This window comes from Pan paniscus, chromosome 10, assembly GCF_029289425.2.
Source record: "Pan paniscus chromosome 10, NHGRI_mPanPan1-v2.0_pri, whole genome shotgun sequence".
Classification (NCBI taxonomy): Eukaryota; Metazoa; Chordata; class Mammalia; order Primates; family Hominidae; genus Pan; species Pan paniscus.
In genome coordinates this window covers 40,283,815-40,298,089 of record NC_073259.2, presented here as the reverse complement: position 1 = coordinate 40,298,089, position 14,275 = coordinate 40,283,815, and the positions used below count along the sequence as shown (strand labels likewise).

Sequence of the window (14,275 nt, the reverse complement as noted above, 5' to 3'; positions counted from 1 at the left end):
AGAATGTTGATAGTTCTCTGTTCTATATTCCCATCCCTCGAAGGAGCCTGCCAGGATGAATTCTTCCAGCTTCATTCTTCATATGCCTTCTCTGCCTCAAGAACCAGTGTCCTGCTGGTCCCAGTCCATCCCTGCTGTCATCCCAACTCTTCCATTAATTGGCAGAGGCAGAATGGGGCCCCGAGGTGGTTTAAATAAACCATTTGTTCATTTATCAGATATTTATTCCAGTATTTGTCTCAATATTTATTTCATGTCTACCCTGTGCCAGGTGCAGTTTGTTTTATGTGCTGTTCATATACCAGTTAACAAGATAGTCAAAGTCCCCATCCTCCTGATGCTTATATTTTAATGATTTAGTTTGGAGAGTGAGCTGATGGACAGATTAAAAATGGAAAACAAAGCTTTTTGCCTACATTGTCAGATCAATTCAATTCAAAGCTATATAAATCTTCATTTTTCCACTTGAGTTTGGTAATTGAGTCCTATCTGCATGTGTCTTTCTGTAGTCATACTTCCCAGAAAAAAAAACAACATATACCATGGCCACACTTGCCCCTAGCACCTATGCCATGCTATAGGTAGACACATACACCTATACATATATACACATATACACAGCTATACAATGTATACACTCACTGATCATCCATTCACCCAAATATCAAACCTCCCAAGGTATAAGGTATGCCACCTTCCCCTCCACTAATACATATCCATTCTGATGCATTTCTTTCCTTCTTTTCTTCCTTCCTCCCTCCCTCTGTCTTCTTTCTTTCTTTCTTTCTCTCTCTCTTTCTCTCCCTTTCTTTCTTCTCTCTCTCTCTTTCTTTCTTTCTTCCTCCTTCCTCCCTTCCTTTCTTTTCTTTCTTTCTTTTTCTTTCTTTCTTTCCTTTTTCTTTCTTTCTTTCCTTTTTCTTTCTTTCTTTCTTTCTTTCTTTCCTTTCCTTTCTCTTTTCTTTTCTTTCCTTTCCTTTCCTTCCTTCCTTCCTTCCTTCCTTCCTTCCTTCCTTCCTTCCTTTCTTTCTTTCTTTCCTTCTTTCTCTCTCTCTCTCTCTCTTTCTTTCTTTCTTTCTTTCTTTCGTCTCACTCTGTTGCCCAGGCTACAGTGCAGTGGCACAAACATGGCTCACTGCAGCCTCACCTCCTGGGCTCAAGCGATCCTCCTGCTTCAGCAGCCTCCTGAGTAGCTGGGACCACAGGTTTGTGCCACCACACCTGGCTAATTTTTTAAATTTTTGTAGAGACGGGATCTGGCCATTTTGCTCAGGCTGGCCTCTAACTCCTGGCCTCAAGCCATCCTCCTGCCTGGGCCTCCCAAAGTACTGGAATTACAAGCGTGAGCCACTGCACCTGGCCTGGATGCATTTTCTAATGCATGTGCATGCAGATGCACATAGAACAAACATGACCACACACACAGGCACATGTGCATATAGTGGCAGTTAGAAAAACACTTTCACAGAGGGCCTAATGATAACTTTTATTTCTTTGTGTGTGGTGATTTGCAATTTCTAAATGTTTTCCCATCCATTGAACTCCTTTGATCTTCCTGCCAAATTCTCTAAGGCAGTCTATGCCCATTTTCTATTTAAGGAAACTGAGGATGAGCAAAAAAAAGAGAGAGAAAGAGAAAGATCTGTATTTACTGAAGAAATGACTACAGCATGCACGCATGCATACACACACACACACACACACACACACAACCTGGGCCTGGTCATGGAGCTATGCATTTTTGCACATATCATCTCTGTGAAATATCATTTTACCCATCTTACAGATGAGGTAGCATTTGAACTATATCATGAAACATTGCACGGACCCCTATTTTCTCACGAGTCCAGCAAATTGGCATTTAAGTCATCCCAGATGGATGGCTATTATAAGGGCTGTCCTAAGGGGTACCAAAGAGGAGAGTCTTTTCCATGAGGATTTTTTTTTCCTCTAACTCAGTCCCAGCCTCTGTAGCTTCATTCTATTTCCTTGTGGTTTTTACTTCCTCAGAAAGAATGAAGCACAGCTGCCAGTTGTCCTCTGAATAACTCTTCAGAGATTTGAAGCCTGTTATGCTGTTGAAGACAGGTATCTCCCAGTTCCCATCACTTCATGTTAGAGTGGACTTAATAATTAAGTGTTCCTCAGTAGAGGCTCAAAGCCATAATGTAAAGAGCACCCCCTCTTTTTCATTATCTTGACGCAAAGACATGTTTCACACAGGTCAGATAACCTTGCAAAAATCTACTGGCCTGCCCACCAATGTTGAGTGTGGATTTGTATAAATAGTCATGGAGGACAGAAGGCTTGGGACCCAGTTTTCAGCATCTTTTATAGCACGCCTCCCTGCCTTTCACATCCTAGACTTCTCCCCCGGACTTTCCTTGCTTCTCTCCACAGATCTAAGTTTACCCCTTTTCCCCGCTCTTTCCTGCCGCTCCTTGTAAAGTACACACGCAGAGGCACACACATGGAATCTTGTCCATGGCCCATCACTTTGGTCCTTTACTCCCTGACTTGGTTTTTCTCTATTTAGTTTCCTTACATCTTTCTAGCACTTACCTTGGAGCTCAGCAAGCTGCCTCCTGGTTCTGTCCTTGTCTCTCTTTGCTGTGGTCTCTGCTTCACGAGTGCTTTCCAATCTCCCCCATGGTACAGAACTCTCCCAGTGGGAAGGGACTATATCTCCTCCTTTTGAATTTTCTCCCTATTCCCTGAACACATGGTGGCCATCTCAGAAGTGACTGACCTACACAAGATGTGATGATCCTCCAAGTCAGTGGATTTTTTTTTTACAAGTTTTATTTTGTTTTTAATTGTCACATAATAATTGTACATATTCATGGGGAACAGTGTGATGTTTCCATACATGGATACATCATGTAATAACCAAATCAGGGTAATTAGCAGATCTTTCACCTCAAACATTTATCAAGTCTTTGTGGTGAAAACATCCAAAACCCTCTCTTCTACCTATTTTGGAGTTATTTCTTAAATTCCTATTTAAGGCCTTGCTCTAGTTTTGGATATGAATTCAGCTTTAGTAAAGAACAATTTTTCATGCTTATGGCATTAGCTCAGGATGACAGAGAAAGTGTAAGAGAGGAAAAAAATATGATTCTGTGGATGAACACAATTTCTTGGGCCAATTAACTGAGACAGTTAACACGTTTATTATGTTTAAACTATTCAGTGATTAATTTAGGGAATTTTATAGACAGTTTAATACTGTCCCAGCATAAGGAATAAGCCATTTTATATAAAAGAAGAGAGAAAGAACCCTGAGATATATCTATCTCTGATGATGAGTATTACAAATGAAAAATGGGGACATTAGAAATTTTTCTTTAAATTGTATAGTTCAGAATGAAGGTACAAATAGTCAACCCCCAAATGTTGGGGCATGTATATTACCTCTAGGAAATTTAAAATCCTGATTTGACCATTCTTTGCCCTTCAGCGTACACCTTGGTTTCCCTACCCTAGTCATTCCCAAGTTGACACTGCAAACACTTTCCAATGAATGCTTATGTAAACCATATATTGCTAAGGCAACTGCTTGGGCAAAAAACAAATTTAAAAACTAGTCTGTTGATCTCTGTTTTTTTTATTGTCCACTTTAATTTTATTGGCCAGGATCAATAGTTGCCTGGGTTTAAACCAAGACTATTTATTGAGTGCCTGGGATAGGTATGGTAGAGGTGGCAAAGTGAGGTCAATGCAAGACATTACAAGAACTAATTGTGTTACTTGAAGTGGATGTGGCTGTCTGGATCATCTCTACACCTACTCTATTTACTGCCTGAAATGCCCATTCTGCCCCACACCTCATGGTTCAGTCTTGTTTACTTCACCTTTTCTATTCTCTGGTTTTCCCACCTGTACCTTTTCAGGACTTTTGTACATACACGTACAGGAAAAACAAACAAACAAACAAACAAACAAAAAACCTCATTTCCTCCTTCCCTTCCTCTTTTCCTCTCTTTTGGTTACTAGATGCATATGTGTGGTACTAAAGGTGCCTTCTGATGTTGTCAACTCAGTCATGCAACTGGTCATTTTAGTGGAGAGTCCGGTGGGGGAGTGCTTCCATGAAGGGGTCACTTGATCAGGTAGCCCAGTATAGACATACCATCAGCTTGTTCTCTGCATGCATTTGCTCCTATTATTCTGTCTGTCTGTAATCATTCATCTATTCCACAAATATCTGTTATATGCCTACTATGTGCCAAGAATTATACTATTCCTGTGTTTTAATAGTGACATGATATTGCTGTTTCTTTCTGATTAACAGATATTTTCAAAGGTGAATGAAGAAAGTCATATTAGGAAAACTGTTATAAGATGAAGTTGATTTTTTTCTGATCTCTGAAGGCTTTTATTAGTGCAAGGGGGGCAGGAAAGGAGGAACAATATAGCTGGTCAGAGATTCCTTTCTCACACTAGCTCCTGCCCTGGATAGCAGGGCAGTGGGTGGGAGGTAGGGGATTGCCTACAGTCATAATCCCCCCCACAAACCTTCTTACCCTCATTTTCTTGCCCCAGGGCCCCCCAACCAAAAGGGAGTCTGTCACTGTAATTAAGCAGTCTGTAATCAACAAAGTCCCATTAAGAAATAATGAGGCCAGTAATGCAGTGGGTGCCATTGGTGGGGGATTAGTGAAACTCATGTGGTTTCCTGCAACTCTCTCACTTTCTGAGGAAGTGTTGGGGAGAGGATAAGTGGATAAATTGTTGACTCAGCACTATCAGCATTAGTCCCTGCACTCTCCCCCATACTCTCCAGTTAAACACCTTGCTGAAGTTGGTTGGATGTGTTGGGTGGGACATTGCTCCCAGCTCTGATAAAGGCATGCATGTGAGTTCCTTGCTGGCAGGGTTACATCATAGTCATCTCTGCATTCCCAGTGCCTGGCACATCATAAGTGCCCAATAAATGTTCCATGAATGCCAGGAGAGGGTGTGTTAGAAGTACACATTGAGCCTAAAACCCAAATGTCCCACCTTCTTGCTTAAGACGTTCTCAAAAAGATTGTGGCTCCATGAGCGTCTGGGTAAATATGATTGACTGAAGAGGATCTTGGTACTAAGGACTTTAAGCTCTTTTCACACTCTTCGCATATTGAATCTTGCCTTTGTTGTAATTACCTGTATATGAGGGCATAAGTTCTTGGAGGGATATGACCATTTTATATACTTTTATATTCCACAGAGTATATGTTGGGTGTAAAACTCTAATGTATATTTTGCAGCGGCAAGTATTGAAACTAGACATATGGAAAAGTTGCCGTGCCACAAAGTCAATGCCAAAGGTCCCCAGAGTACCCTTTTCTATTAATTTTAGAGTCCAGTAAAATAGTAAAAGCTAAATTGGGAGGGAACTAATCAATCTGGAGTTGTCCAAAATGCATTATATGATCTGTGTCAGGGGAGCTTGCTCTGTATGAAAATGTAGCTCATTCACCTTCCTAACATGAATCCTGTGGAGTCTAAAGAGTCTTACATGTGGCCAGGCATGGTGGTTCATGCCTGTAATCCTAGCACTTTGGGAGGCTGAGGTGGGTGGATCATGAGGTCAGGAGTTCGAGACCAGCCTGGCCAACATAGTGAAACCCTGTCTCTACTAAAAATACAAAAAATTAGCCTGGCCTGGTGGCATGCACCTGTAGTCCCAGCTACTTGGAAGGCTGAGGCAGGAGAATGGCTTGAATCCGGAAGGTGGAGGTTGCAGTGAGCCGAGATCACGCCATTGCACTCCAGCCTGGGTGACAGAGCGAGACTCCATCTCAAAAAAAAAAAAAAAAAAAAAAAAAAAAAAAAAAAAAGTCTTACATGTGGAAGCAGCAGAATGATCTTTCCAAGTGTGTTTCAGCCCAAGGCCCCTGGGAGCTTGTGCAACATTAGCATCTTTTGAGCTTGTGGTTTTTATTGTTTTCCTCAGCCTAGAACTAGATGGCCCAGTCAGGAAACTGAAGGATAGCAATCCATATCATTCATTCCTTTACTTTCACAACGCTGCCTCTACGTTGTACAAACTCTTCTCAAGCAAAGACAGCTCATAACTTCTTTCAAGGTAGAAAGTTCTTCTAAAGAAGGAGTCAATATGGGGTGGGGGTTATGGACACCTACTTCAAGTCACATAGATTTGGGTTTTAACCCAGAACAGTTTCAATGCATTCTCCTGTTTACTTAAACAAATTACTTAATCTTATGTCTGAAATAGTGCTAACAATACCTATCACACAGTTTGTGAGGATTAAAAGAAAAGAAGGTATGTAGAGCACCTCCTAGCACTGTGCCTGGCTCACAGTGAATGCTCAAAATGGCAGTTAAGGAGAATAGAGCTAAATTCAGCTTCAGTCTGTCCTTTTCCAGTATGTGCTGCATAATTCTGCCTAGGTTTACGTGAGCTCTGCGATTGTTCCTCACGTGTCTTTATGTTTTGTTTCTCTACTTAGGCTGTAAGCACCCCTTACCAGGATCTGATATTCTTTCATATTATTGAATTCCACAGAAGTCCTTACGGCAGGACCCCTGCTCAGGCATCAAATAATTATAATTCGTCCACCTGCCATTTCAAGTTCATGAAATGTGTTATTTGATCTTCTACATCAGCAGACCTTGCTCTGTATTAAGATACAGTTTATCTACTTTCCTTAAGTGCATCCAGTGGAGACTAAAAAGCCTTATATGTGGTTTGAAGAAAAAAGAAGGTCAGGAACATTAGTGTACCTTGAAGGTGGTAGAAGAGTAGAGAGAACCTTCAAGGCTGGGTGAGAAAATTGGGTCTGTTAGACTTGACTGAATCCACGCATTGAATAGAGTCTTCTCTTCCAAGGCTGCAGGCATGAGCTTTGCAAGTTTGAGCACACAAACTCTTGGCCTGAAACCACAGCTTCAGAATGAGCCTGGCACTAGGAGTTATCTCCATAATCTCCTTCCCTTCCCCAAATTAGAGTTATTTTTCCCTTCTTTCTTCTGATGATGAGGATATAATCCTGGCAAGAGTTGACCATTTCCCCAATATTATCTGTTCATTTTTACCATTATTTGGTGTGTTATTCATTTTTGGAATGATTTGCAATGAATGTTTTATTGTGGCCCAGCATGCTCCTGTTATCCTGCATTCTTCAGCACAGCCATCTCTTCACTCATCATTTGGCAAGGGCTAGAATAAAACAAATCTTCTGAATATTTGTTCCTCTTACAGAAACTCTTCTTGCTAAGTCAGACCCCTCAGGGAGCACCTTCCTGTGTTGTATCTGAAATCTCCTGTTTTGGCTATCAGTGTCATAGTTTGCTACCAGAAGTATGGTAATCGAGACCACGGAGAACCCTCCCCAAAATGGTGAAAAGCCTTAGAAGCCTTTGTTTTAAAAGATGTGGAGATGAATTCCTGAGAGTTTAGATGCTTCTCCTACCCCTCCTCCTCTGGCCTCATGATGTCCTGCCATTCGTACATTTGAGACATGTGCTAAAGAATATCTACCCATCCTGCACATCTTCACCTGGAAAAATGCTGGCTGATTCCATGTGTCCCACAAGGGGATGTGTTGATTTGGATAGTCGGCAGCAGAAAGCCTTTGCTATTCAGAATATGGAAATGGGAGAAATGGAGCCAGAAAATGTTTACAGAACAGTGAGAGAAGAAAAGGAAAACTACCCAAAGGACAGCTGACCTGTTTAAAAGCAGAATATACTTAAAATACCCCAAGGACTGAGGCTTTTGTAACATGAGTGATGAGTATGAAAGGTAAAAGATTCCTGTTTTCAAACAGAGATATTCCTAAACCTACCAAGCAAAGGAGAATCCACAATATCTGTTGTGGTAGGAAGTTCTTCTGAAGTCTAACGTTAATCCCTCCAATGTTATTTTATTTGCCTATATTAATGTGTTGCTTTGTAATTGTTCTAAGGTTGCTTTTATTGTGTGTGTTTTGCCCTCACAGGTAAACTCCTCTAGGGCAGGACCTGACTCTTCAGAGGAATTTTTTAATCCCCCTCCCCAGAAGTGCCCACGTCAAGGCCATAGTAGAGAAGGAGCTCAAGAGCAATCCCTAAGCAACCACGCTTGGAAGCATCCTGCAACAGAGGGATTTGTTCCAGACTCAGATTTAATCCACTATTACCTTTTCGTAAGACAAGTGTTGTCTGAAGGAGTCTGCGTGTAATTTTGAGACAAAAGGATTGCAGAACTCAGCTCCCGGGTTGTCTCATATCTGATTCTTCGAAAGGGGAAAAGAAGCGAACTCTTCTGCACAATAGCTGAGCAGATAGGAGAGAAAAAGCTTGAAGATTCACAGTGGAGCAAGGCTAATTGGAGCCTTCCTCAGAGCAGCTCAACTATCCCAGTTTTACCTATCCCATTCCTTGCCATTCCCACTTGTAACTCTGTCTTGGCAAGAACACCATACTGAAGGTTCTTAAAGTACTTTGTAGACTTTAATTAGTTCTGTGGGAAGTCAGTCAAAGCTCAGCCTTCATTCTGCCAACAGAGACAACAGTGGTGGGTGTGGAAGGAAGGCAAGAAGAAGATGGACACCCAGAGCAGTTGTGCAACTTACTGAAGGCCATGTGGATAGGAGGAACTGGGTTTAAAACCCCTGAGTCTTGATAAAAGTGTCTTAGCCTTCTAGATTCCTAAACAGGTAGTGGGCTCATCCTACTAACCTACTTTGCTAGGGTGTTGTTGATGAATGCTTATAAACCCTGTCCTAGATGATAGGTTTGGAAGATTGTTAAAGAAAGCATGTCATTAAGTCCCTACTCACCCCCTCCTTGACAAATAGCCCTGGAGGGAAATGAATATTAGCCAGAATCGTAGGGCCTCCACTTCAATGGAATGAACTGAGATTCAACAACAGGAGAAATGTTCCAACAGTGAGGGAAATCAACAATGTGCTGGGGGTGAAGGGTAGGGGTTGGGAAGGCCTAAACAGGTGACCATTGCCAGACAGCCCAGACAAGATCATCACAGAATAGCTGATTCCCATTAGTCACTGTGGGTGATCATTATCTTAAAATTCAGGACACTATTTTTGTAGTAGTTTCCCTTCCTCTCTTTGTAAGAGCAGAAGACCTCTCTGGGGCCTATCACAAGACAAGCGGGTGTTTGCAAATGAGGAACGTGCTTTGAGACTAAATTGCTCTGTGCTTCTCTAAAATACATGGTTAAGAGTTTGGGCGCTGATGTTAGAGACTGAGATTAAAATCCTTCCTTGCCACTTCCATCAGTATCAATTTGGATAAGTTTCTTAACTTCTCTAAGCCTTGATTTTCTCACCTATAAAATGGGCCTAATAATAGTGCCTAACTTAGAGGTTTGTTGTAAAGGTTAAATGCAATTATTCAGGTAAAGCCTTAATGGAGCCTGATATGTAGTAAGCACTTAGTCCATTTTATCTACTGACTCTTTTCTCTGTGTGGGTTACCCACTTTGGAGATTGTCCCCAGTAATTTCTTTGGTCAAGTCTTGATCTCCCTGGCCCCTTGGCTATCTTCTCCCACCATGATCAGTGAGAAGTTGAGGAACACTAAGACCAAATTCTTTTTCATGTTAGTTAGGAGAAAGCAGAATTACGAAGGTGAACCTGCTGGTGTAAAAAAATATTACATAGATTAGCCCTGCTCTACATATTAGATATGTTCTCAAAATGCCTAAGTGGCCTTTTTTTTTTTTTTTTTTTTTACTTTAAGTTCTAGGGTACATGTGCACAACGTGCAGGTTTGTTACATGTGTATACATGTGCCATGTTGGTGTGTGGCACCCATTAATTCATCATTTACATTAGGTATATCTCCTAATGCTATCCCTCCCACCCCCACCCCCTGGCAGGCCCTGGTGTGTGATGTTCCCCACCCTGTGTCCATGTGTTCTCATTGTTCAATTCCCACCTATGAGTGAGAACATGCGGTGTTTTGTTTTCTGTCCTTGTGATAGTTTGCTCAGAATGATGGTTTCCAGCTTCACCCATGTCCCTATAAAGGACATGAACTCATCCCTTTTATGGCTGCATAGTATTCTATGGTGTATATGTGCCACATTTTCTTAATCCAGTCTATCATTGATGGACATTTGGGTTGGTTCCAAGTCTTTGCTATTATGAATAGTGCCACAATAAACATATGTGTACCTGTGTCTTTATAACAGCATGATTTATAATACTTTGGGTATGTGCCCAGTAATGGGATGGCTGGGTCAAATGGTATTTCTAGTTCTAGATCCTTGAGGAATTGCCTAAGTGGCCATTTTTATATTGGGTAATCTTTAAATGACTTTATTTGCAAGTCTGAGTAATATACTCATAGAAACAAGAATCACAGTTAAGGGAAGGGAAACTAATATTTGAGCTTGAGACACTTTCCATATCCAAGTCTAATTGAATCCTCCCAATCACCCAATAAAAGAGATCCTATTATTCCCATTTTATATGTTAAACAACCAAAACTCAGAGAGGTTAATTAATACTCTCAAAATCACTCTTCTAGGGGTGGTGGAGCCTAAGTTTGAATGCAGCTCTGGCTCCCAAACCTGTCCATTTTCTACTATGTCATGCTCAAAGGCATATTCTGCTTTTGTCCATTGTCAGCCTATGTGCATTTAAGTTTCCTGCACAAATTCCAGAAGAATTTTATCCATCAATTCACATGACCTTGAGTATTAATTTAGTTTAAAAATCTTTCCCCTTATGATTTAAAAAATATTCACTTTAAGAAATTATCTGCCATGTGCAGGATTATCATAAGATTAACAAAAAAAAAAAGAAATTAGCAGCCGGTTGTGGTGGTTCATGCCTGTAATCCCAGCACTTTGGGAGACTGAGGTAGGAGCATTGCTTGAGGCCAGGAGTTCAAGACCAGCCTGGGTAGCACAGTGAGACTCTGCCTCTACAAAAAATTAAAAATTAGCCAAGCATGGTGACACACACCGGTAGTCCCAGCTACTCAGGAGGCTGAGGCAAGAAGATTACTTGAGCCCAGAAGGTTGAGGGTGCAGTGAGCTATGATCACTACATTCCAATCTGGGTGAGGGGTGAGAGAAGAAAGAAAGATAAAGAAAGAAAGAAGGAAAGAAAGAAAGTAAGAAAGAGAAGGAAAAAGGAGAAGGAGGGAGGGAATGAAGGGAGGGAAGGGAAGAAGGAAGGAAGGGAAGGAGGAAGGGAAGGAAGGGAGGGAGGGAGGCAGAGAGGGAGGGAAGGAAGAAGGAAGGAAGGAGGGAGAGAATGAAGGAAGGAAGGAAGGGAAAAAGGAAGGGAAGCAGGAAGGGAAGGAAGGAAGGAAAGAAGGAAGGAAGGGAGGGAGGAAAGGAGGGGAGGAGGGAAGGAAGGAAGGAAGGAAAGAAGGGAAAATTATCCACATTTACTTCCATTACTATGGTTTGTCAAAAGCTGACTGTTGAACAAGGTGCAGTGTCTCACACCTGTAATGACAACACTTTGGGAGGCCGAGATGGGAGGATCACTTGAGCCCAGGAGTTTGAGCTCTCGTCCTACAAAATATAAATAAAAATTAGCTAGGTGTGGTGGTGTGCTCCTGTGGTCCCAGCTACTTGAGAGGCTGAAGCTGGAAGATCTCTTGAGTCTAGGAGTTCGAGGCTGCAGCAAGCAATGACTATGCCACTGCACTTCAGCCTGGGTGACAGAGTGAGACCATGTCTCAAAAAAAAAAAAAAAAAAGCTGACTGTTGCCAGATAATAAAGAACATAATATATGATTCTAGAAAATGCAAGCTATTCCATTGCGACAGAAATCAGATCATTGGTTGCCTGGGCAGGGGTGAGGGCTGGAGGAGAAGATGGCAAAGAAACTTCTGCGGATGATGGATATATTTATTATCTTGAATGTAATGATGGTTTTACAAATGTACACTTATGTCAAAATTTATTAAAACTTTTAAAAGCTGACTGCATATTAGTCATCTACACACAGAAGAAGTAATGCTACATTAAAAGTAAAAACAGAGCACGGATTTCCGTGCAGCTCATTGTATATATGCATACTGCCTTCTACCTACCAAGAGGGAAGCTGCTCCCCTAGACTGTGAGCTTTCCAAGGGGAAAGGTTGTGTTTTGCTTGTCCTTGAGTCCCTAGCATCTAGTGTAGTGCCTATTACATCGGTTCTCAATAAATGTTGAATTGAACTAGATGTTTCTTTGAGAGTTTACACTGATTCCATAGAGCTCAAATGTGTAAGCAGCTTACTAAATATTAAGCAGATTTCCTGAACTGGCCAGAAGCTTTTGTAGATGTTTCAGTGCTCAGGGGTTCTAATTTTGCGTGTAACCATAAAAATGGGAAGAAATGACACTGATCTGCTAAATTGAGTTGTTTTGCTGTCAAACAACTTTGTGAGTCTGCAGGTCTACTTGCAAGAAAGAGTTTCTGAGAGACCTGATGATAGATAAGACAAACATCTAGAGAACAGAAAGTGTTTTTAAGATGAGCAGTTGCAGATTGCAAGTGTGGCTTAAAATTGCAATCTTGTTAATATATGTAAATAAGAAAGTACATGTACTAAGGTATTCTCACACCTCACGTCTCCTATTCACCCTCAATAGGTCAGCTTTTCTCTTACATCTCCCCCCAAATTACAGCCATCTGATGCTAACTCCCTTAACTTCTCTTCCCTTGGCCCCTAAACTTTATTATAAGCACCCAGCCTTCCCTCCACATCTCTTATACTAATTAGAGAAAGACGTAGCCTTACTTTTAGGTCAACCTCTCCACCTCTGTTCAAACACCATATTCTTCTTTCTCCTGTCCTTGGCCCATATTCTCATTTCCTCACCCAGAGTAAGTTTTCCTTGAGTCTCTTTTCCCTAAAACTTCAATTCTCTTTTATTCTTCAACCCATCATCTTTCCAGAGCATTCCTCCTCTCAGTTTCAGACTCACCATTCGCCCAGTCTCTCAGGCTAAAAACTTCGCAATTATCCTCAACTCCCTGTCTTCCTTATCAAATTAATCACTCAGGCCAATTGAATTGCATTTCAGAAATATCTCTTGAATACATTTATTCTTTGTCTCCTCTTTGCCTTGCTTTGGCTCAAATTTTGATAGCTATTTCCCTGAACTATTGCAATAGCCACCATATACTTCCTTCTACCAGATGTCTTTTCTTTTCCAAGTCAACTTCTACATCACCACCACCACCTGAATTATTTTTCAAAAAATGAATCTGATTGGTTTACTTCTCTGCTCAAACTTTGGCTCTGCATTGCTGATCAAATAGAGACCAAGCTCTTGGGCGTGGCACTAACTGCCCATCAATCCTACTTTGCATTGCTTACCCTAGGCTGCTGCCACATTGAGCTTCCTGCTGTCCCATGCCCTGGGATGCCACAAGCCTCTTCATATGTCGGTTCTTCTGTCTGGAATGCCTTTCTCGTTCTCCTCCTGAGAAATTCCTACCTGGTCTTCAATGTTGCCTAAACAGCACCACTTCTGAGAAGGCAACATTGATGTGTTGCTCTCTGAAGAGTTAGATGCCCCCTCTTCTGTGTGCCAATAGCACACAGAATAATGTTTTATATTTCCATTTTAACGCTTATGTTGTTTTAAAGATTTTTGAAAAAAAATCTCTCATTCTTTACTGCTACTCTACAAACTAAGCTCCTTGAGGACAGGAATCAAATTTTATTTGTCTTTGTATCCCCTATATCCAGGGCAGTGATGGACATGTAGTAGAGACATTTATTGAGTGAGTGATGGAAGCAGCAGCAGTTTTCTCCTAAGCAGTTCCAGGCAGTGGGTGTGAAGTTAGCAACACTTTTTAAAAAAATATGCAAGAGAAAGTACATTAAGTGAACAGGCTACTCTGGCAGGGTAATATACCCCAAAGACAAGTACAAATGATATTTACTTTTTTCTTATTATTTGGATCAACTGATATTGTAGATTACTATTTGGGTGAACTCTGTCTCTTCTTCCTTCCTGTAATATTGATCTAATTGAGAATATAAGTCCTTCTCTTAGATTACCCACACCATTGTGCCCCTTGCCCAGCATAAATGGTTGGGAGTTACCTATAATTGTTGTCTCATTCTGGGATAACCAATTTGGGTGCTATATCCTGGACAATTGTGGGTCATACATAACAGAACTTGGTATGGGTTCTCCAAAATTTTCCCTGGCTGAAATATTTATTTTAAGTGTTTGCTGTTTTCACCTTCAAACTCTGGAAACTTTTTCTTTCCATTTTGTTCACTCCTATATCTCAAGCAATTGTAACAGTGACTGATACATAGTCGGTACTTGATAAATGGTTTTCGAATGAGTGA

General features: G+C 41.2%; 1 long non-coding RNA gene across 2 annotated transcripts in view; it reads left to right on the top strand.

Annotated features, from left to right (window-relative positions):
* The window catches only part of LOC129393503 (uncharacterized), an 81,750-nt gene that overhangs the window by 39,391 nt on the left and 28,084 nt on the right, over positions 1-14,275 (top strand). Inside the window, exon 4 of one of the 2 annotated variants that reach the window (XR_008620406.1) lies at positions 7,947-12,964. The exons of the other annotated variant lie outside the window; for it this stretch is intronic. This is a non-coding gene — a long non-coding RNA (uncharacterized LOC129393503). Of the gene's footprint in view, positions 1-7,946; positions 12,965-14,275 lie in introns of those variants that run through there. 2 annotated transcript variants of the gene reach the window in all.